This window comes from Plectrocnemia conspersa, unplaced genomic scaffold (assembly GCF_051122295.1).
Source record: "Plectrocnemia conspersa isolate PC_06_02 unplaced genomic scaffold, ASM5112229v1 ptg000005l, whole genome shotgun sequence".
In the NCBI taxonomy this organism is placed as follows: Eukaryota; Metazoa; Arthropoda; class Insecta; order Trichoptera; family Polycentropodidae; genus Plectrocnemia; species Plectrocnemia conspersa.
In genome coordinates, this window is record NW_028277169.1 from 10,990,125 (window position 1) to 11,015,343 (window position 25,219).

Below are 25,219 nucleotides of genomic sequence, written 5' to 3' on the forward strand. Positions count from 1 at the left end.
TCTATTAGAAGAGAGTGCAAAAAATAAACGGTGTAACGAAGAATGGCAAAGAATACATATCATGGCATATATACATATACAAAGTATTTTTTAGATGTTCTAATTAAATATACAGTATAATTAGTAGCATTAATTAGTGTTTATCTCCTAATTAGATATTGTTTATAAAATAAAAATAAACTGTAACGCTTTCGTTGTTATGTATTAAACAAATATACAAAATTATTAAATATATGTTATTAATAAGCTTGAGTATATTAATAACATAATTAAATATTACATACATGTTAATAAATTAATTTAGTGTTACTTAAAAGCTATGTTACGCATGCGCATAACATATTATTTAGAGACTATTGAATATTTTGAAGGAATCTGCCTGATTATTAGACTTTATAATATTTTTTCTATTATATTATGTTGTACGTATGTATTATATATAGTATATAAATGAACGCTATTTGATAATTTATTTTATTTTGTTTCAGGTGAGCTTTTTGAACTACTTACAACCAAAAGTCATAATGAGGTAATTTATATTTAAAAAAACTATATCTATGCAAAATTTAATTTACTTGTATCAAAGAATTCGTGATTAATTTGAGCGTTTAAAAATATTAAATGCATTTATTACATCGCGCGATATGTAAATGTGAATATATTACAAAACACAGATTGTTTATCCATTAAATACAAACCGCAAAAAATCTGTTGAGCGATTGAAAAATTTCATAAATTCCAAAACTTCCGTCTATATTACACACGGTACGTGTGGGAAAGAAAAAAAGGCACGCAAATACAGAATACGCTTAAGCCGCCATAACTCAACCCAATTCCATCAAAAATGAAATCCGCAGGGTAGGCAGAATATTCGGGAAGACGTTGACGTTGAGATAGGTATCAGTAACCATCGCGAATCGAGCTGAATTTTTTTCGCTTCAAAGCTAATTTTCTCGATATTGATCGTTTTGGCAATTTATTTATGGTAGCCAGTTTTAGATTTAATTCGAAGGAGTGCCACGTCACGATAAAAGGTTGGCGATGGCTATTTTCGTATACTTTGGGGTGTATGTACACCCCCGACCCGTGGATGTCGAAACCCGTCACGCTTTTCCACCAAAACAACGGGGGTGATTATTGTACCGCGCCCCGTACCTTCTCTCGTCTTTAGATCAGGGGTAGTGAATCATATTTATATAAATTAATTGTTCCATGCAAGTTTAGGGCAATATATTTTTATATTCTTTTAAATACAAATGTTTGTTCAAAGTTGTTCTGAACGATGTTTTTCGCAATATTATATATTTTGTTGCAATTATACTATTTTTTTTATATATTATTTAATTTTTTTCAAATTAGTTTTTTTAAAATCTCAATAATATTCTAAAATATTCATAATAGAAATGAAAACTTTTTTATTTAATTTAAAAGATTTTTAAAAATAAATGATCTGTTATTAATTATAAAAGATTCTGTGACTTTCTACATACAGCTCTGATTGCCTAGATTTTGATACATTTGTATTTTTTAAATACTGTTTGCAAAATCTCAGTTTTTTATTGTATTTTTTTTATTGGCAAATTGTCTTTGTATTAAAGTAATTAAATGTGCATTTTTTTAGATAAGCCGAAGACTTTCATATATTTTATAAAAATATCAACAATAAGGTTAAGTCCAATTATAACGAACCATTTAATATAATAACATAGCTTTTAATAAAAAAACTGATACTTTTATAATTACTGATATTTTTTTAAAAACTAATAAAAATTAAACAATATTACTGACCCATTAAATAGAGGCAGTTTTGTAATGCTTTTTGATTGTTTTTTTAATTAGGGTTATTTTTATATTCGCTACCTGCGTTTTTTAATTAATTAAATATTTTTAAAAAATCTTATTATTTACAAATCAACCCAATTATGATAAATTGTAGATCGTTTAAATTATACAAATTTGTTTTCAAAGAAAAAATCTCAATATGATTTCTTTTGCTCTTACAAGATATCAGATCTACTCTGCCATAAAAATAAATTTTGCAAAAATATCCAGCGTCGATTTTCGATTAATTTCAACGAGCCATTGCTCCCGAGCACGGATCTCGGCGTACCCCTGGGCTTCTCCGACAATAGAGTCGACGGGGGGTGCCGGATTGGGCGGACGTCGGATTTGGGGTGGCCTCGCTCCGCCCAACCCCCCGAGCTCGTCCCCACTACCCGTCTCGACCTCCCACCGTCCCTCCTCAGACTTACCCCGGGGCCGGAGACAAACTTTCTTCAGCGCAAAGATTCCATATACACACTGTGTGACTGGGTGTGGGCCATCTCACACGAGCTTATGTATGGCGGAAAACTTTTTTATTAGATTCTGGATTTTCGCTCCTTTTTACCCTCTCTCCGCGTCTCCGTTTTCGTTTTGTTGTAAACTTTTTAAAGACACTCTCGAGTTTAATGCAATATACTCGAACGCGAAAGGGTCACTTTTTAAGTCACCATTTTGCACAATTGCTGCAATATATTTTTTACACAAAATAATGTTTAACGTCGCGTTTGTCGGATACGTCACGCTACAATGTGTCCCAAATTGAGATATACAAGAACACGAACGCCACAATGAAACGCTATATCTCTGTTAATACATATATAATGTACAAATCGTCTGCGTAAACGTTTCAGAATTATGATGAATTTATATGGCCGTGTCGTGAAGGCGGCGCAATTTCGAAATAATTAATTGTATTAGGACGATTTAATGGTTGTTTATCTCTGTTTCGCAAAGATGCGATGGCTCAAATAATAATCGATCATAGGGTGGCTTCAAAATGCACGATCATATTTAAAAAATTATAAGCAATTTAATTAAACGTTTTATAAAGAGGGTTATAACTACGGACTTATCTGATCGATGTTTCTGTTGGGAGTGATACGCATTATTATATTTTTTTATATTTTAATTTAATTTTAAATTTATAAACGGTGATTCTCAAGCATTTGTATATATTGTAGTAATTATTAGACATCGCACATTTATTCTTACTATTAGGAATATTAATATTCCATGTTAACATTTTACACCACAATGACACATGTATATTAATATAATATATATGTATGTGCATCCTCCAAAGAAGACAAATTTACATATGATTTTATAAAATGTTTTTTTTTATACTTGTACAAAATAAAATCAGTATCAGATCGGGTCAGATCGCAGATGCGACTTATCATATTTTTACAAAAGTCTATTACACTTATCTCTCGATTTATGTGGTTGGGAAAAAAACTTTTTTTTAAAATACTCCAAATCAAATATATTTGGTTTCACGCGTATAGCGCGCGATGTAAAAACATATCTTGCATTTGACCTACATATGGAACATCTCCCACTGCCTATGCAGTGTGTCTTGCGTTACTTTTTGAAGTCCACGCGTTTAGCTGAGGATGTTGCTCGAATACAATTGTTTTAGATTTACGCTATATACCCCCTGGAAGGTATCTACCGCGTGTACTCTGTTAATTTTGATATCATGTATAAACAACCTAACTCGATTTAAATTAATCATCATATCCGATTACGACCGCTCATAGTGAGAGTTTATAAATAAACATTAGGATGCAGGTTTTAATCACATTTATATATTAGATGCTTGAAGTATAAAAATATAAATATAGGTGAAAATAAAAAGTAGTATGTAACTTTTTAGTTTTGGTCGAGTCACATGTATGAGTAATAATTTTTAAGAAAAGTTGACTACTTATTTTTTTAATAATAAATACGATATGCTTAAAATAATATATAATATATGCGTCCTCCTATTGACCAAAATTTGGTTTGAATACACTGTGACCAATATTCTCATATCAAAAGTCCGTAGTAATATCGTTTAGAATAGCTATCATATTTTTAAAACATAGTGTTATATCGAAATGCAGACAAACTATCGAGCAATATGCGAGATGCGGATAATATTCTTTCGGTTATTTTCACCGAGAGTTGAGTTGACTTAGTTTGTATTTTGGACTTAATCTAATGATTGTTCTAAAATTATAATTACTTTCATTAGGGAAAGTTGGGTTTGGTTGTTTCGTGTAGGTTAGGTTTGGGTTTAAACAGTAAATGGACGTTTCACAACTGTCAGATTGAGTTTCATAGGCATTTTAGAGTAGCATATAATTTCACGAGCGCCAATCGGTTAAATTATATTTTTGTTAGTAGAAATATATATATTATATCTATTGATGAAAATGTATCTATGTACACTTCACTAGTGAAAATATAACTTCACTAAAAATACATATTCATTGTAACATTTAAATAAATAAAACTCAGTATAAATATATATATTACTACATATGGAATAGTTAAATATCATATAATTTTACTAGCACCTGCCAGATAAATGATATTGTTACTATGATATGATATGATATGATTTCACTGAAATGACATATTTTAAAAAATAATTTTGGGATAGATTCAAGAGTCTCTTTTTTATATATTCTTTGAAGAATAACCGATAATTTCTGGTTTAGTATCAGGGACGGCATTCCAGAATTTTCGCAGTAAATTCGCAGAATTTTCGCAGAATTTTTCCAAAATTTTTCCAGTCGCTTTTTTAATGTTTAAATAAATAACATGCATATTTCTGTCCAAATTCAAGGGAAAATAAATTTCTCAGCTTGTTCTTCCAAATAACATCCATGGAATCACTTCGTCAAACAAAACAAAATCTTTTAAAATCATTTGCTTTACTAATAAATTACCTGATTTGTATATAAAATTACTCTCGGATTATTTTAAAACTTAACGGGCTGAGACAAGGCGATGCTTTCGCATGCCTGCTCTTTAATATAGACATTGAAAAGTCATCTGGGTTTGGGTGAAATTGAACTATGGTGACAAAAAGTAGTGTAAATCTAGACAATATCCGCTTTAACGATATTTGTCTGTTATTTTTCATTAACTCAAAAAAATGATAGGAGATAAGTTTTAGCCAACAGATGTTTATTTGGTCTGCAAACGAATAAATACTTTAAAAGCACCCATATATCTAAAATACCTATTTTTCTGTCACAGTACTTTTTTAAAAATGATTAAAATTAAATTTTCTTGCACGGAACCACCCATTCTTATGCAGCGGTATAAAATTATACAGCCATTGTAAAACATTAAAAAATTCTTATAAATGATAATTTTCTTGGATATTTTTAAAATGAGATGATCGGAAAGGGATTAATGGACATGTCTAAACAAGACTCTTCAAATATATGGACACTGACTACCAGCGGTTCTCGATGATACTTGTCTTCGTCTATACAGCAACGAACTGTACGAGTTGTATCATGAGTCTGGTGCCGTCAAGTATATGCGAATGCTCGGCTAACTCAATTCCAATTTCAGTTGATCAAATCTTATTTCTGAAAGTTCTAAATCATGAATAGTCGGTCGTGGGATGGCGCGTTTTCCAAACGAATGCCCGAAAACAGGATTTTTATGCGTGTTGTTGTACAAAAACATTGAAATTTTGAACATAAATCAATTTCGCGGGTCCGGGTGCGTCCGATTAATTTTCACGTCGCAGCCACGGACACGGCCCGGGGGTCCTCCGGACTAGGTCCGGACGCTTGTCGTACGTCAGCGTGTATTCCCGCGATGACGAATCCGGCGTGTAGGCGCGCAGCGGGGGCGGAGGGACGCGGGGGAGTCCCGAGACGAGAGGGGCGCGGAGGGGAGGGCGCAGCATCCTCCGGCGCCGGCGGCTCAGTGCCGTCCAGACGCCCGGCGTCGCGCACACCCGAGATGTGAACGCCCGCAGGCGCTTGCCCGATACAAAACCGACACACGACCGACCCACGTCGAACGAATCTTTTACTTTTTCGTTGCTTCCGTACCGTTTTGTTTTTGATGAGAGATAAAAAAACGCGCCGGAAAAACCGCTTAGTGCCAAACAAATCCCAACAAAATCCAAACACAATCCAAACGTCAAAAATAACCCGCTTATCATTTGCTGAATGTCGATGTTTAGTTTGCGTGTTTAAACAGTTTGTCGATAAAAGAAGTTGTTAAAAAAATAATTAATAATAAATGCATCAGTGTCGCCGTAAACGCACTGTAGTCGCGATCATTTCGCATCGAACACACACTTCGACCGCTCGCGGACGATCGATTCAATTATTGTGCACGCATTTGAGAAAACATGATTTGTGCGCCGCACACTACCGTCGCTAGATGACGCAAAATCAAAAAACTATAATGGACAGAACAGTGCGCCGAAAGATTATTTTAAAACTATTAATAATATAGAAGTACAAAAAGATAATATAAATAAATATATTTTGTAAATGTGAACGATCGGCGTGTAAAACAACAACGTCATATATAAAAATCATACAGGGTCAATTTTTTATAATATTATGTAAATAAATAATAATTGTGATCATTTTTTATACTACGATAATAATTAATCTATAACGTAATACATATAAATAATATAAATTTAACGCGCGATCGAAAGACTGGCAAATCGACCAAAAATTGTTAAAACGCAGATTGTATTATCATATCGTGGCGCAGTATTTTTTAATTAAAAATAAATAAGAAGATGTCGCTCTCGGATCGTTCATGTAGTAAACAGAACGCAACTGGTGATTCGGCTCTAAAGGCTTTCGTCGTTTCTTCTGCGAGGAGGTGAAGAGTACGTTTCTCCGGTAAAGGTAAAAATACAGTAGTAATAGGTTCTAATCCCGCGTTTGGATCACGCGAGTTTTTTTTTTGTGATCTAGTACGTGTCCATTAATAACGAAACGCTAGCGAACATCTCGTGATATAATTTTTTAATTTATAATTGTGATGAAATGTATCAATAGAGCGTGAAAACCCTTGTTGTATGAATTGTAGATATAAAAAAACATATCCATTTAAGACGCCATTTGGCTCAAAATTTTATTAACAAAATGTGTATCAATTTTTGCTATAACCTAATCGTTAATTAATTCGTATCTGTAAATCATATTTTAGTATTTTAAATATGATAAAGATATAGTAATTAAAAACTTAATAAATACATCCCATCATACTAATATTTTGTTATATACTTATTAAATATTTTTCTTTAAATATTTAAATAATATAAATTGCTTTACTTTTTATGCAACTGATTAAACGATTATTTTTTTATTTAATATTATTTAATAAATATATTATTTATTAAATATAAACAGTCAGTAAAGCTCCGTTTGTCATAACTTTTAAATTATTTATATATTTTAAATATCAGTTGCAATATTTCAACATATTTTAAAGTTGTGATAAAATAATTATAATATTGTCTCAGATGTATTAAAATAAAATATTATTTTTTTAATTTTATTTAAATGAAATTATTTCAAAATTTTATCGATTATACTATTGGAGTAAATAAATCTAGATTTTTTAAATAAGCCGATAATATTTTTAATTATTTAAATTATTTTTTAGTAAATTAACTAATTAAATAAAAGAAAGGACCACATGGGCTACATTTAAATGCGCCACCTATTATTTTGTTATATATGTTTTGTTCATATTTGGATAATATCATATTTTTTCTTCAGATTTCTTGCTTTTATATGTTTATTAATAATCAATTCATTATTATTAGATAAACCTATATCGTGAAATTTTATATTTATTACTCATGGAAATTATAGTAAATTTAAAAATAGCAACAAATTTGAGTAATTAAATTTGGATTTTTACATAAGTTTTGTTATATTTTTTAAATATATTTTCAGTAGAACAATTAAAATTTTTCCAATTAACTGAAGAATATGGGCTACATTTAAATGCGCCGTATTAATGTTTTTTATATATTACATGTTTTATTGTTTTTATTATTTGTATATGTTTAATGATAGACACATCTATATTCTTAGATAAACTGATATCGTAATAGTCATAAAATTAGTTTAAATTAACTACTTTTACCATTCATCTTAATTTTAATTAATTTAAAAAGAGCAATACGTCAATCTAAATCTGAAATTTTTAGATTAACTTTGTTTATTACAATTCGTTTTTATTATAAAAATTTTAATTTTCTTTTTTATGTTATAATTGTTTTTTATTATGAAAATTTTCAATTTTCTTATTTAAATAAAAAAAAATCAAATAGGCAGTTAATATATGGGCCATTTATGATTTATTTATCTAGTAAGTTTTGTTATTATTTTGCTACTTTTATATGTTTATTAATAAGCAATTCAATATTTTTATATCATAAAGTTGACAGAAAATACATTTGGGTAGTATAAATTAATTGAATTTGAATATATATGTATGAAATATAATATTCATAAAAAATATAAGCAATTAAAAAAGCTCAATAAATTAGAGTAACTAAATTTTATGATTAGCTCTGTAAATCATTTTGTATGTTATACTTATTTTTCAATAGATCAATTACAATTTTTTTTAATTAGATAAGGTCAATGATCATATAGGCAACATTTAAATTCGCTATTTATAATTTATTTATATTGTATGTTTCGTTATTATTTGGATAATCACATTTTTGCCATAATTTCTGTTACTTTTATATGCTTATTAATAAACAATGAAATATTTTTAGATCTATGGTATTGTAAAATTAGCGGAAAATACCTTCGAATTATTTTTAATTTTCCAATATATAATTTTCATATGAAATACAATCAATTAAAAAGGGCAGCAAATTAGAGTTAATAAATCTGGATTTTTAAGATTAGCTTTGTAAACCGTTTTATATGTTTTAATTTTTCTTTAATAGATCAATTACAATTTTCGTGATTAGATAAAGACAGATCATACGGAAACTTTTAAATGCGCCACATAAGACTTTTTCAATAATATGTTTTGTTATTATTCTGACAATATCATGTTTTGCATTAGGTTTTATTAATCTTATTTTGTAGATTAATATTATTAATGTAAATAAAATCGTTTAATTAACATAAAATTCATAAAAGTAATTAAAATCAACTGAAATTTTACTATACATAATATTAATGTAAAATGTAATCAATTTGGAAAGAACAACAGATTAGAGTTACTAATTCTAAAATTTTAAGATTAGGTTTATACACTGTTTTTTATGTTATAAATTATTATTTAATAGATCAATACAATTTTAATCAATTAAATAATACTGTATTAAAATGCACCGCATAAGTTTTTTTTGTATATAATATGTTTTGTTGTTGCTATTTTTATATTTTTAGTAATAAATAAACAATTTAATATAATAGATAATAAATATTTTAATAATTACATAAAATAAGTATAAATTAACCAATATTTACTCGTGGATTTTTTACTATTGCATATTTAATACTCATGGCAATCAATTAAATGCTCATTTTTTATGAATAAATGCTCAACTACGTTTAATTTAAACATACAGTAATATTATTATTAATATATGGCCAATTGAATATTAACGATCAGTAACTTTAGCAATCGCTCAATTAAGCTCTGATTTCGGCTCTTAATACTCTCTTAATATTTTTTTATCAAACCGATCTTAAAATACTATTTCAAGTAAATGTGATTCTTATAAAACATATTTTATTTTTATTGAACCCTTTCATTTCATAACTAGAATTATTATTACATTACCATCATCTGTAATAAAAATACCAATATTCAATTAAAATATACCTAAACATGACTGTTAGATTAAATAATTTATTAAAATGAAGCAAAATTACTGACGCAATAACGTTTTTTACGCCTAAAATATTTTTTAATTTATTTTAAATGACACAAATTTAAAAACAGAATTCCTAATATAATTACTGACCGTTTATCAACTGACCGTGTATTTAAGTTAATATTTTTCTACTACTGCCTATTTCATTGAATTACTGCCAAAACAACAAACTTATACACGACCTTAAACAAATATGTTGCGTAGATATTTATCATTTTTTTCTGATATTTTTTTAAGCAAAAAAAGATATATAATTTTATACCGCAATATTTTTTCACAAAAAATAAAGACGTATTTTCTTAAACTACAATCAAAGCATTGTTTTTAAATATAATTAAAAATTTGTTGAATTGTAATATAAATAATACTGAACGTATTTTCATAAAAAATATGATATCTTATAATTTTATCTGAGAACCCAACGTCTACTCTAATGATACATTTCGTCACAAATTTATACCTGATTTTTAATTTTTTTTAGACATACACAAAATAAAAATAAAAAGTGATGATTATATGACGAACACTCAAATGATCGAACAATTACTACTGATCGTTATAATGACGCGTCGGAAAAGGTGTAGATGATCTTTAAAAGAATGACTATTGTGATCCAAAAACGAAAAGTTAAAAACGATAAACAGTTATTGTAATAAATAATATAAAGCTGACAAGATGGATAACGACAAAGACGTAAACAACAGTTAATTTGTTGTGTGTTGTTGATATCCCGTTTTTTGGTTTGTTATGTTACTGTGTGACCCAAGAAGTCTTTTGTGAAGGAGGAACAATTAAAAATTAGAAAGTTGCACAAGCCCGGCGACCATTCATCCAAATTACCGAGGGTGGCCCAGAAGGGAAAATCTACGAGGTAAGAATTCATAATAGATTTTTTCGCCCTTGAATATTTTGGTTATACAATATATATACAATAGTTTTCGTTGCTTATTCATCTTATTTTGCTATTATGCAAATGTGAAAGCTTTGACTATACAATATCTATAAGTATGTAACACGTTGCAAAACTGTATTTTTTCTTCATATTGTATTATATATTTACATATTTTGTAATTAAATTTAATTATAATTTATGGTAGTGTTTTTTATTAATTTGATTTCTAAGCACTGTTAATTTTTATAGGCGGGGCGTTTTGCAATTTTAATTAATTGTATTTTACTTATAAATAGTGTAATTTATTATAGTTTTGCTATTTTAGTTCGGCCTCATTCGAGTGATTTATTATTTTTGCGCAATAAAATTGAAGAAGAAGGAAAAGCGCAAACAGAACAAAATCAAAGCATGTTGTACACACAAGCAAATCGGATGATAGCCCTGCCAAGATATGAGATGTTTTTCTTTTACAATTTCCGCGTTTTCTGCTCGCGGAAAAAATTACAATTGCTAATTCTCCCTCCAGCTTTCGTAACAAGCTGCAATCCGAAAATTTGCATACACCTCGATGCGTTTTCGTCGATTTTTTCATGTTCCTCCGCTTGAAATTTGCATATACTGGAATAAAAAAATAATAATATAATACGTACACGTGAATTTTTTGAACAGGCACAGCGGAAATTTATAGATCTTAGCCATCTTTCCGGTAGAATCTTCCGGCCGAATCAGCCGGTCGTAAATTAATGCGAGATGATTCCGTCAGACAGCAGTATTTTAATTACTCGTTTTCGGATGATTTATGGGATGCTGCACGTTAATTTCAAACATGGCCTTATTTTGGATAAATATGACAATTTTTCATCCACTATCTGCGATCGAGTTTAATTAATACGAGCGCAACCGTAAAAAACGTAAATTAAAAATCGCTTGCACAGTAACTATAAATAATTGAGATTTTTTGCTACTGAAGCAAAATACAAATTAAATTGTTAGATGATACGTGTAATAATTTATTTCAATGACAATTATTAAAAAATTCTATTATATATTAATATAAATATATGTATACACATGTATTACTTGTGTCCCAAAAATTAATATTCATAAAAAAAACTAACGTTCTCTATTAATTAATCAATTAATATTTAAATCAAAATGCATTCGTTACGATCGCAATTTATAATAATAACATGTTTGTTTTGCATTAAACTCGAAAATAACGGGTTTAATTTAACTGGGCGACATGCCAAGCATAATCATTTAAAAAGTATCAGATCATTGATTAAATATAAATTAGATATCACATACATCAAATTGCTTAAAATACACATCTGCCAATTGTATACAACCTTAGATTATCAATTATTTCATTATAAATATTTTACATTCTATGGATTATTTAGTAATTACATAGACACCGGTTCGATCTTATCGTTCGATCTTAATCGCGGCATAAAATAATAATTTCAAGGTACCGTACTTTCACTGAATAAAAAATATCAATTAAATAGAAATTTATGTTTTTTTTAAATATCACCTGAACAATGCAAATCTACTGTACAATCGGATCGTATTCGTATGCATTAGTATTTTAATTGAAAAAATGCTCGAGCCATCTTGATACGAGATTGATACTTGTTATTATTGTAATTGGAGTTTCTATAACGTAATTGAAATTTATAATATGTATCGTGGTAAACGTGTGCGTTTCTGATTTACTGATAAGTTTTTAATGGATGTAAATCGAATTTTCCGAAATCATAACGTGAATCTTGCTTTTGGGTATAATTGGAAAATTTTAATGTACAATATTAAGGTACCATATCGTTATAAAGTCAGATTTGTCCTAAATGCATAGAAATTTATTCGTTTTAGTTATCAGAACAGAAAGGCCATTCGTAAACAAGTTTGTTCATTATAAAAATTTGACGAATCAAGATAATTCTGTTATCCCTTAAAAACCACCTAAACCGGACCTTTACTTAACCCCCCCCCATACTTACGAATAATTTTTTTTTTAATTATATGATTTAAAAAATATTTGAAAATAGCCTTCCTTTTAATATAAGAACTGATACTATTTTTCATATAATTATCTGATATATATGGTTGTTTTAAGAATGTATCATAAGCTCTTGGCCCCCCCCCCATCTCACCATTTGATATGCTAAATCATGCGCAAAACGAAGTATTTTCGTCTCAAGTGACGAACGTAAGAACAAGCATTTTTTTTAAAAACAGTTTTTACAACTATAGCATCGTATATCAATGTTGTATTTCGTTTTAACCCAACCAACCATAAAACATATATTTAAAGGCAATACCTATAATATACCTACATACACAAGTTTGAGAATCACTGATCAACTATTACGCATTACGTTTAATTTCCAACCCTTATTAATAGGCCACGTAAAGATTTTATTTCTTGTCAGTTATAGTTTTTAATTTATGTACAATATTAATAATTTTAATATTAGGTGACACATCAGAAATTTTAGACTTCAAAATTATGTGTTGAAAATTAAAAATAAAGCTAGTGAAATTTAAAAAATCGTAAAACACAAATGTAATTTTAATTAACTTTCTTGTAGTATTTTGATGGGTCCTAAACTTAGTCTTACCATCTTATTTTTTAAATTTATTTTTAATATATTTCAATACCAATAAGTCATATTTTTATTTATTACTATATTATAAGTTATTTCTGATTATTTTACAACTTTGATAATCTTTATGAATAAACATATTTATTTAACCTTAAATATCACATTAAAAATTATGTAGATCTTTTTTTTTCTATGAGAAAAAAATATTATAAAAAAATGACCTGATTTTTGTTCAAAATTTTGATGGTTTCAATTTATATTCGTATTAAGATTAAATAGAATATGTATGTATGTATAAATTAAATGAGTGAATTAGGTTATAGATAACGTAAACAATTTATAATCAGTAGAAATGAAGGTCATAAGAAAGTTAATCTTTGAATTTGTAAAGTCCTTTGAAACTTAATGGTACACAAAAATAAGATAAATTTTTCCCTCGCATCACATTCCAATTTTGTCGATTTTCGCTTCTTTCAAAATAAAAAAATCGTTCCCCGCCCTCGGAGGGCCGAAAGGCCGATAAGCCCTGCGTCTAGTTGTTATGCAGCAAGGGTCCCGCGTCGTGATTTGTGCCCTCGCCACCCCGAAACCTCGAGAGTGGATGGATTACCCGCCTTTCGACACCCAAACCACCCCATAACCCACCCCCTTGGCCTAACATATTTACGTCAACACTCTGCGAAGTAATAAAACGCTCCGATCACCCCGAGACACGTACCGAAGGAATACAAAATAGGACCTATCCCAGAGCTGAGACACTTAAACCGAACTACGTGCCAAAATTACTGCACCTCTCCAAATGCTTACTACCAATGTTGACAATAACGTAAACACAATCAATAGCTTAATTCTGATATTATTAATTTGCTAATCTAATGACACAATCGAAAAAATCTTTTATTTTGGTTCACACTGTATTTATCTACATAATAAAAAATATTAAAAAATAAATAGGGACCCGTCCGTGGACGGCAATTAGGCGCACGGTGTTCAATACCCACAAAACAATAGATACCTGCGATCGTACCCTGTAATTTTAATTTGGTAACATCAATTACGCAGATCACGCACCACCGCACTACAAGGTGCAGTACATATATATGTATGTATGTAGGTACCTTGGGACAAATGGCTTCATCGGTGTGTTCTCACGCGTGCTGGGACGAATGAAAAAGAAATACCAAGTCGCATTTTAATAATAACGCGGCCCATTGACCCGGAAAAGACCATTATGGCAAAACGTGGAGGTCAATGCTGGAAATGATGATCTATTCGATTGCGATTGGAATTGAATGATTTCTCCATTGTTGTGTTTTGTGAAGGTGCTTCTAAATAAAAAAATATATTTTGTGAAATCTGATATTAAATTTAAAAAAATATGGACGAAAAAGTTTGAGAAACACCTGTTGCTATCGAATAAATGCTATATAATATAAAAACATTATTTTTTAAATGTAAATATAGTTAATTCGTAAAACATGTTTTCAATGTTTATTTTAATTTAATAGTAATAAAAATGTGAACCATAATTGAAAATCATAATTGCTAGGTTTTGATACCAATGAATTTTATGACGCATATAATTATTTTATTTTATTTTTATTTTGAAATATCTATTTCTTATATATATTTTTTAATTAATTTATTTAATTATTATTACGAAATTTGAGAGTCCGTTGATAATTTTATATAATAAATTTAGTTAAGATATGCTCCAACATTTCTAAAAATATATAAAAGCTTAAAAATCATTTATAGAGCATTTGATTTTTAGCACTGATTATTTTTGTAAACGTTGAGTTTTGTGATATTTTTTTTTTAAATATCTCAAAACTCAACGTTAAATATATATCGATGGCTTAAAGTGTAAAATTGCTAACTCCATATTTGACAACTTTACAGGAAAAACAAAAAACTAAATAGTCAACTTGAAAATAGGAAAATAAAACAATATCTCAATTTTCTTGATATGAAATTTTAGTGTTTAATTGGAGATTTTTGAGATAGCAATTTTTTGAGCAATAGTATTTCGATTATATTTAACTCTTAAATAAATTCATTTAATTTTTAACTATTATTTTAATACTTGTGCTTGGATTATATGATAATAAAAATTATCTTATATGAGACCTTTTTATAATAATTGTTTAATTTATAAAAGTAGTTAATATTTAGTTTTTTAATTGGAAGCTCTATTTCCTATCTATGTTTCAATTTATGTGTTTTTAAAATTATTTTTGCAAAAGTTAAGAATTATTAAATATAATCATATAGAGAGAATATGCCTTTAAGTTGAATGAAAGATACGAAACCTCAAAATATAATACATATATAAAGCAGTTTATTCCATTTATTACTTAATCATTAGTTTGATAAACATGTTTTCAGTGTTTCTTATTTAAACATAAATAAACAATTTTATATATAACTATTACTTTAATAAAAACAATGCACTTTAATACAATAAAAAAATTTACATAATTTTTTTACATTTTTTTCTTACTTTTGTGAACTAAATGTATAATACAAATAGCTAAGTAGTAATATTTTACTTTTTTATGTACATATATTTTCCAATATATGTATTTTTTCATTTAATTTTACAAAATTCCGGTGATTAATAATTTTTATAAATATAGTTAATATATTACATATAAAGTTTCGTAAATGGTAGGGATATTTTTAAATATTTTTATCACAATAATCTGTATCTAAATATAATCTAACATAAGCTTTCATTTGTAACTACATATTCTTAATTTCGTAATCATTTTTAATTAAAAATTAAAAACAATTCAGTACCACTTAAAAAAATATATTTATAATGCATTTTTATAAATAATTTATAACCAAAAATAAAATAAGTATTTTACATAGTTGTATTAAAGATAATTTTATTATCACTTTATTTTTAATTGCGTGTGTACATTGAGTTTTCTTTAAAGCTATGTGTTAAAGTAATACAAATTTCTTTGAAACACATATAAATTTAATTAACACTAGTGTTAATCTTAAACTTAAAACAATCCAACATAAATTATCTACAATGCTCATTCGAACTAAATAAAAAACTTTTTCCCATGTACAACATGTCGTATACGTAGGTTGGTCCATCGCCACTAATTGAAAACGTTTCCGTGTTATAAATCAAATACCATTTGAACAAATTTTTACTATTAATTGTTTACTGCTTTATACATACATATGTGTTAGTGCCACCTTTTTTATGTTATTAATAATATCAAACGTTCATTTTTATTAGTCATGTAATTAAAAATATAGCGCTCAAACTTGCTTTCATAATATATATTTACACAGCATTACAAATATTTTTAATTATTTAATATAATCAATTAGCGCGTACTGTATGATCTTTAAATTACAATTACAATACAGACGACGTTTATTTGTATTTACCATTTAATTGATTTATTTATGGTAAATAGATTTAATTTAACCAATTTGTTAAATCTCAATAGTTAAAAGCTCATGTATAGTGGTTATCCATCTCCATTAGGAACGAGTTGAAGTGCATAGCCGGCTGCAATCCTGAACCTCCCCTTGCGAAAGGCAAGCTGTAGTTTCTCATTTCCTCCCGCAGTAATCCTGGTACACTTCCTGTGAACTGCCGCGTCCGATTTCAACACGAGATAAGACTTCAGAGTCAGGAAAGGAAAACCCATCCCATGGGGTGGGGCTCGTAGGTGACGGCCGGGGTCATTTCCACCCGGTGGCTTAACACCCCGCGATGCGGTCGCAAAATTCTGACCAAGGATTACCCTAAAAACGTTAGTTCAAGCATGGCGAAGCACAAGATTAATAAATAACTTAACTGCCAATTATTTATATCAAGACATCACGTCTCGCCCAAAAACGAAATTCACACTTGAAACTATGCGCATATTTAATCAACACAAAATATATTACACAAACGAAATTCTATATAATTATACTATTTGTTTTATTAAAATAATGCGCGTATTAAAGTTAAAAATTACACGCATTTACCAACGATACGGAACTTGATACGGTTCAAATCCCAGAGGGAGCATTAGGAGGAGGTAACAATAGAACGACTCCTGTATAGTACATATTTAGATATATGTATAGGAAACGTGTACTGCATGCTCAGGGGAGAGTGACTCTGCATCAATTTATAATTTTTTTTTTAATATAACTCAATTAAGGTCTGATACAATGTGCCGAATCGGTTTTCGGACGTCGAGGTCGTTGGTTCAAGTTCCCTTTATAGAGATCCGATCTCGAATTGTAAGATTAATCTTGTATACGCATAAGAGCTTTTAAAAAATGGAGGCTCACGAGAACGCTTTTTATAGTTTTGTAATGCCTTAATGCGAACAATCGGGATTGTCTTGAAACCTATAATTAATATTGTCCATGAAATACAAAGCGAGATTTGTTTATTTTTTTTGTAGTGAAACATCCCACTCGTTTATTTAAAAAAAAATAGGGAAGCTTGTCCAATTATTGAAGGTGCATTATAAATATATGTAAGTGTTTTTTTTGAATGACATAATAATTATCAGAAAAAAATCTCAGGGTAATATAGTTTGATTGAGGACATTAAATATTTTTCGAAACTCTCATTGTATATTTTTTAATTGATAGTATAAAATTACGTAATATCAAGATTACAAGACATACAAGTAAGTGTTATATTATAAAGAAGATTTTTAAAGAAGTTAGTTCAATGTCTAAGATTCTAACTTAAATCTAAGTGTATCACCTGAATGTTTTCTTCACAAATGAAAGTATATCACCTATATTTTTTCTTCGTCTTTGGCTCCATTCGTAATCCGTCTTGTTCGATCACAAAAGGTCTTCTTCGGTGCGAATGCACAAAGCACCTGGTCCCCGAGGATATTATGGCGTCACATTCTGCACAAATGCAGGTATATTCAACGAAAAAAATATATTAAAATATAACACGATCTCCCGCCAGGAGGCCGTGATTGGCCGCCGCCCTGACCCTCCCCAAGGGCTGTTCATCCCCAAGGGTTGAACGCTCACACCCTTGAAATTCTACCCCAGCGCATCCATAGTGTGGCGGCGATCCTATCTGGGCAATTGTTAAAAGCTACTGATGAAGTATTTTATTCCACCGTGTAATTGCTGCGTAAATTAATTACAACGATTAAAGAAATTCTATTGCGTGGAATTCAGTCCGTATTTAATAGTGTGTGCATGTTATTTTTATATTGTTTATAATTTAATGCAATAATGTTGTTTATGCTATTGATTATGAATAAATATATATTTCAACGTCAAACTGCTATAACTATAACAACATAAATCCGCCAAGCTTAATTTCATGCACGTGTGAAAATAATTCCCTTTTGCTTCTTTGCCATGGTTGCACTCTATCTCACGATCTAGCTTAGATTATAATGCACCTCATACACGTTTCATATCATGTTATGCAATAAATAATATTTTCAGTCAAAAATCAATAAAATAAATATTGTACAATAAATATATCCTAATAATTATATTTAGGAGGTATTTCCTATCTATTTTTACCTAATAAATTTTTTTTATATTAGTAAAATATGCAGTGACTTATTATGCCTTTAGAACGATTTTTTAACATAATCATTATTAACCTCAATGTATTTAGTGAGCCTAGATAATTATTTATTTCTGCAACCCCACGCGAGTTTTGTCTGTTTCATAAAATCTATTTTTCACCTTTTTTATATGAACTTATCAGACACAATACACATATCTGATAAGCTAATATAAAAATTGTTACTTATTCTGTTTATAACATTAATGCTTAAAAATTTTAAGATTTTGCATTGAATATTTATACTTACAGAACGTCCTTTATTTTGCAACACAATCACTTTTGACCTCAATGTATTAGTGAGCTTGGGAAAATGTTTCTTTGTCTTATCAAACGCAAGTTCCGGTAAACGTTTAATAAAGAACAGTTTTGGATAGTTTTAACATTGTCCATAAAGTATATAAATCAAAAACGATTTATTTCTAAAATTTTGTAATAAGCTAATCAGAGACAACGCATATTTGTATTTATTTTTTATCACGAATACTTCTTACTAATTGTGTTCTGCTCATAAGTGCATTGCCAAAAACAAAAAAGCTTTAAGTATAATTAAATATGGTTAAAAAAATGTTTAATAATGTACAATATATTCTGAAATTAAAGGAAAAAAATCCAAAAAATATTTTGCTTCATAATATTTTAGATTATTTTTTCAACATAATCATAATGTAATTCCATAAATTTGGTGAGCTTGGAAATTAATTTTTTGCCTCCAATGTCATAAAAGTCTAAGAAACTTATGTTGTCATAAACAGAAATAGGCTTTAAGTATAGAAGAATAAGACAAATTTAATGTTAAATTATATTCATATATTAGATTTTCAACATGGTCATAATGAAACCCAATCAAATTGCTGGGCATAAAAATGTTTTTTGATTCTAACACATCTATATTTTCCGCTTAATATATTATTAAATTACATAAAATAAATATTCTGGAAGTAAAGAAAAAATCCAGAAAATATTTAATATCTTTAGAATTTTTAATTGTTCAGTAGTAGACCCTAATGAATTTGAAGAGCATTTTTTTCTTTTAACACGCGCAGGGTTTTATAAAATGCAGATTTTGATATTTTTGAACAATACATCTGTAAACAGTTTATTGATTTAATTATTAAATATGCACCTTTTTAATAAAACATAGTATTTCCAATTTTCAATCGTTAAAATATTTCAACTACTGCCAGTTTCCGGCAAACTAAAATAAGGGAGGGATAAAGAATGTTTATTGAATTTAAACTACTTTTTAAAAAGCTTGACACTGTAACAAACAAATATCTAATAAAAAATGTATTGATCTGTATATATATAAATGTAATATATGTAATATATATACAAATAACCTGGTAAAATATGCTACGCCACGACTTTCGCATGATACTATTTTAAATATAATTTTTGGTTTTTACATTTTATATCGCACGCCTAACTATTTATATTTAATTTCAATAGAGCAAGGCTTTTATACAATTGCTTTAACAATATGTGTATGAGTACATCCAACTCAATGAAATAAAGAATGTTACTAAATATGTTATGAAATACATCGTTTTGTATTTAAAAGTTGAATATATATTTCCAATCATATGTTTAAATATGTTTGTTGACTTAAAAATTCCAGACATAATAAGCTGTGTAATTTTCATGACACCGGAGCTCACCGTACAAGAGTTTTTGCTTTATGCATAATGTGAAAATAATGTAAATTTAATAACTGGAAAATATTATTTTTGATAAGACACTAAAATGCCAAAAAAATTTAATGATCAGATCAGATCATCAAAAAATTTGATTATAAAACATATTCCTAACAATTCTCAATAGCTATTTGCGAAAAGGCCGAAAATCTTTTCTCAATATATCATCTAAATGATAACTACAAACAAATAAAGCGCATCACATTAATTGAACCTACCATAAAAATTATTCTACGTGCGTATATGGCGTCCACGTGTTTTTCGTATCCTTTCGTCGGTGGCCGCGAGCGAGACGCAAGATGCATTATACACTTCGTTGGAGCGAGACGCGCACACCGCGACCGGGCGGTGGGGGGAGCCAAAGTGATGTTTGAAACATGGGACAGGCGGAGCTCGGCTACAAATCACTCAATGTCACGTTTTGACGTTTGAGATATTAGGTCGTTTTTTTCTCCTCCTCCTTTTTCCAGAGCCCCGGGCGAATTTCGTCCCGCTCCTTTTCTCTAACCTCCTCACTAACACTATTTGTGTACATGTGTGTGAGTGTGAATATTTTTAGATAGTGTGGTTGTAGTTGATGCAATTTTTTTGTTCCCTAAACACCCCGTGTCTCTCACTTTTGGGAGTGATGTGAGGAATGTATGGCCGTTTTAGAGAAATATGGCCGCCGACTCGGTGATTGCCGGATGGCGTCAGGGAAAAATGGATAACTCAATCTTTGAAACGATTATCATCGGTCAAAACTCAAATTAGTATTTTTTGTAGGGAGTCTAGACATAGATTTTTTTCTTGGTGAACTTTTGATAACTCATTTATTTTTCAAAGCTTAGAAAAATGGTAATATATTAACAATAATATGCAATCGTTAAGCTAAATCGTTAAAATACTTTTGCTTCAAACCCGTTCTGCAAGCTATAAACTCATCATGCAAATAATTGTTTATATGTATAGCAAGTGTACATGATTTAGTAATTTACAATGAGCAATATTATATAAAATACAGACTAGTTATTAGTTATTAAACAATATATTTAACTATTATTTTTTAATATAAAAAAGCTAAAGAGTAAAAGTATGTGCATGAAAATACTTTTTTATAGTATCTTCTAAAAAAATATATTTTCAAATACTTACCAATACGACAGCTCAGTGTAGTAATACAGAAAGTTTAAATTTCATATGAACCCTAGTGCTTATTTTATATTTCAATTATGTCTGGGTGTTCGGAATTATTGATTATTAAATAATTATTATTCCGACCAATCAACACAAATTAGTTTTTTCTAGATTTTCCTAATCTCACTGATGAATATTGTTATAATTAAACTTAATCGGGGTACATCTGAACCCCAAAAGTCTAATATTTCAACAATTTGCTAAATATAAATATGATATTTTTGTTTTCTATAACGTGAAAAAATAGTGTAGCAAATTTTACTTTATTAATACGCAAATTAAAAAGGGGTTATTTGTACCCTATTTCGGTCTTCGCTCCTATTTTATAGGTTTCGATATTCTAAGGTTAATTAAAATTGAGCTAGTTCTTACATATTAGGTATAAAAATCTGATTGATTTTTACAGCTCATAGAGAATATAATAAGGGTGGGATAAAGCACATTTATTGCATGTATTTTTTTTAAAAAGCAGCATACTGCAGCAAAAATACAAATAATTAATATTCTCAAATATGTACCATTTTAGAACTCCTTTTTAGTTAAAATAATATTTTAGTACTCCTTTTTAGTACCACATAAAAATCTACGATTACTACAAATATCTTACAAACTAAAATAAGAGTGTGATAAAAATGACAGCAATAAAAATATATCTAAGTAATGCATTGAACAGTCAAAATAAATGACGTTTTAAAAACTGCATATTTTAGAACTCCTTATCCGTGTACATAATATTTACAGTTTTTAACCTTAAAAAAATCTATGGTCATTGTCATAAATCACGTTAATTGCATTTTTTTAGTAAACATGACAGCAATAAAAAACATAAATTGATTTGTCAAAAGAATTGGTATACAACTTTCTAAAAAATAAATGATATAGTTGAAATGTTTACGATAATAATTTTTTTGTTAAATTCTGGCTATTGACTGGGATTTCTGAACACAGTATATAATATTGTTTTATTTTTCAGATCTGTGATTTTTATCATTCGCTTTTTTTGCTTTGACATAGAAATAAAAAAAACACATTTTCATTAATGATTATAGTATAATATACACAGTGGTTATTTAGTCGATAGATTTAGTAAAAATATAAAAAAAAAAATTCCGCAAAAAAATCGATACAAATTTAATAAATAGATTTTTTTGGCTACGTGTGGTGCGTAATTATAATAATTAACAAACTATGATTAAATCAAATAAAAAACACGTTTTCAATTATAATTATAGTAAATTGTGATATATAGTAGCCTGAATTATTTTTATAAATATTTATTTAATCTCTAGATAAAGTAAAAATAAAAGAAAAAAATTTTAGATAATAAAATCGGTTCTAATTAATTTAATTAAATATGGACTTATTTAGCTACGTGTTGCGCAAATCTATAATAATAATGAAACTATAATTAAACCTAATAAAAGACATTTTTACTATCGATTATAAGAAATTTTAATACATTGTAACTTGTAGTATTTTTATAAATATTAATTTTTATCTCTAGATATATTTACGGTAAAAAAATCGTTACTAATTTCTTTAAATTTCCTTTTTTGCTGAGAGTATTATAATAATAAATAAGCTAGGATTAAACTTAATCAAATAATATTGCCACACAGAATTATATTCTGATTTAGTTGTAAAAATATTTGAGTGGTGATGGCAATGTCTAAAAAATATGCATTTATCATTTATTTTTTATAATTTTGTGAAAAAGCATTTTGCAATTATTTTATTTGCGATATTAAGATATATTATTTTTATTATTAAAGTAAACTCTAAATTGTTCGGGTGCGTGTTATCTGTGCATCAACAAACATATTATTTTTATAAAAAAAATTGAGAACAAAGGTCTAATTAGCATTTTTTCAAGACAAATATGTTCCTCTGTTTTTTTCATAACTTATAATTAAACAAAACTTAATAGTTATATTTACTCTTATATAAAACTTGAAATTTATGAGCCGATTTTTTAATTATTGCTTTTAAACAAAGTTTTATTATTTCTTATAAAATTTCCGAGAACAAATATTTTTTCCTTAACCCTTGTTTGTGCATATGGTCATTTATTTAAATAAACAAAATATAAAATAATAACCTAAATTAGCAATATAAAACATCACTTTATTTCCTAAACGGTTAAAGCTCGCTTAATGTTTTCGTTCTTATACTCAAAAATCGTTATAGCATATCATATTTTTAATATTATATTAAAAGTATGTTATCTTATTTTTAATCGATATAAAAATTGATAGTTTTGATTATAATGTATATGTATATTTACTGGTATACTATAAAAAAATAATATAGCAAAAAATGTGTTCTTATAAATATGCAGTCCTACCGAATGCATGCTTCATAAATATTCTAATTTATTTAAATAAATATTAGTCATATCAAAAAATACATAAATCACGTCAGATGCAGTATATACTTTTTCAATAATATTTTGTATGTATATTTTGTTAAAATACATACGTTAAAAACTAATCATTAAATAACAATCTAACATGGTACAACTGAAAAAAAGTATCACGCGTTGGCCCACAAGAAAAACTAAATTTAACCACTTTATAATTGGTATGCAAATGAGTTCCTTAACTTTGCGAGATTAAATCAACGGAACGGTGCCGACCAGAGCTTCCTTATCTGTGTTCCGACTTATCAAATAATTATTTTCCTATCTAGTCGAAAAGCGAGCGTTTAAAATTTTTATTTAATTAAAATAGAGTCGCACACCCACACGCGTATTCTTCTCACGTTTTTGTGTATACATATATTTTTTACAAGATCGTTTATTCAAAAGTTAAGTACGTACATTCGCGGTTACGTTAGACCTATAATTACCATAAGTATTATTGATGTCTGCGATTACCTTTCACGTACTAATATTTTACGCAATTGACACGTCGTCATACCGTACATTATTTATGGTTTCTATATAATTATGGTTTTACGGTTCATTTGCATGCATTACTTATAATATATAATCTCCACTCAAATTAAGAGCATCTTTACTGTATAAATACTATTTTGTTTCATTTTTTATTCTTTACCGAGTGTCGTTAGTTTATGTTTTAACCATTTATTCATGTCCATTTCCTTGTAATTATTTTTTATCTCAGATCTCCCGTACTTTCGGTACACAGTCACTACGCAGTACTATGGAGCTTAGATCGATCAAACGAGGCCCCTTCATTATAATACTCCCTTCGGATAAAAAAGCAGCTTTTTTTTTCTTTACCTACCTCCTTTTCTCCTCCTATTATTCTATGGAATAATTTGAAGGTTGTTTTACAAAGAGGCGTTTTGTTGTGCGATGTAAAAGTATAAAGAAAAAGCGTGTTTGCGTTACACTGCCTTTTGATAATGCGCAATCAATTTAGTATACATTTTCTTTATTGAAACTTACGTGACCAACATAAATCATTATATAGATATAGCATCGGGCTCAGCGCAAGTCCATGTGACACTCCATATTTTAATTTTCACTCTCAACGATCGCTATCTATAATTCATATTATATGATGT

At 28.4% G+C, this 25,219-nt stretch overlaps 1 protein-coding gene across 4 annotated transcripts in view; it reads left to right on the plus strand.

Moving 5' to 3' along the window:
* LOC148234833 (homeotic protein antennapedia-like) overlaps window positions 1-25,219 on the plus strand; it is a 340,898-nt gene that overhangs the window by 203,567 nt on the left and 112,112 nt on the right. The window contains exon 1 of one of the 4 annotated variants that reach the window (XM_088186083.1): window positions 6,694-6,713. The exons of 2 other annotated variants lie outside the window; for them this stretch is intronic. The gene's annotated coding sequence lies outside the window, so the exon portion shown is untranslated. Of the gene's footprint in view, window positions 1-6,693; window positions 6,714-10,372; window positions 10,599-25,219 lie in introns of those variants that run through there. One more of the 4 variants, XM_088186082.1, reaches the window with a different exon arrangement.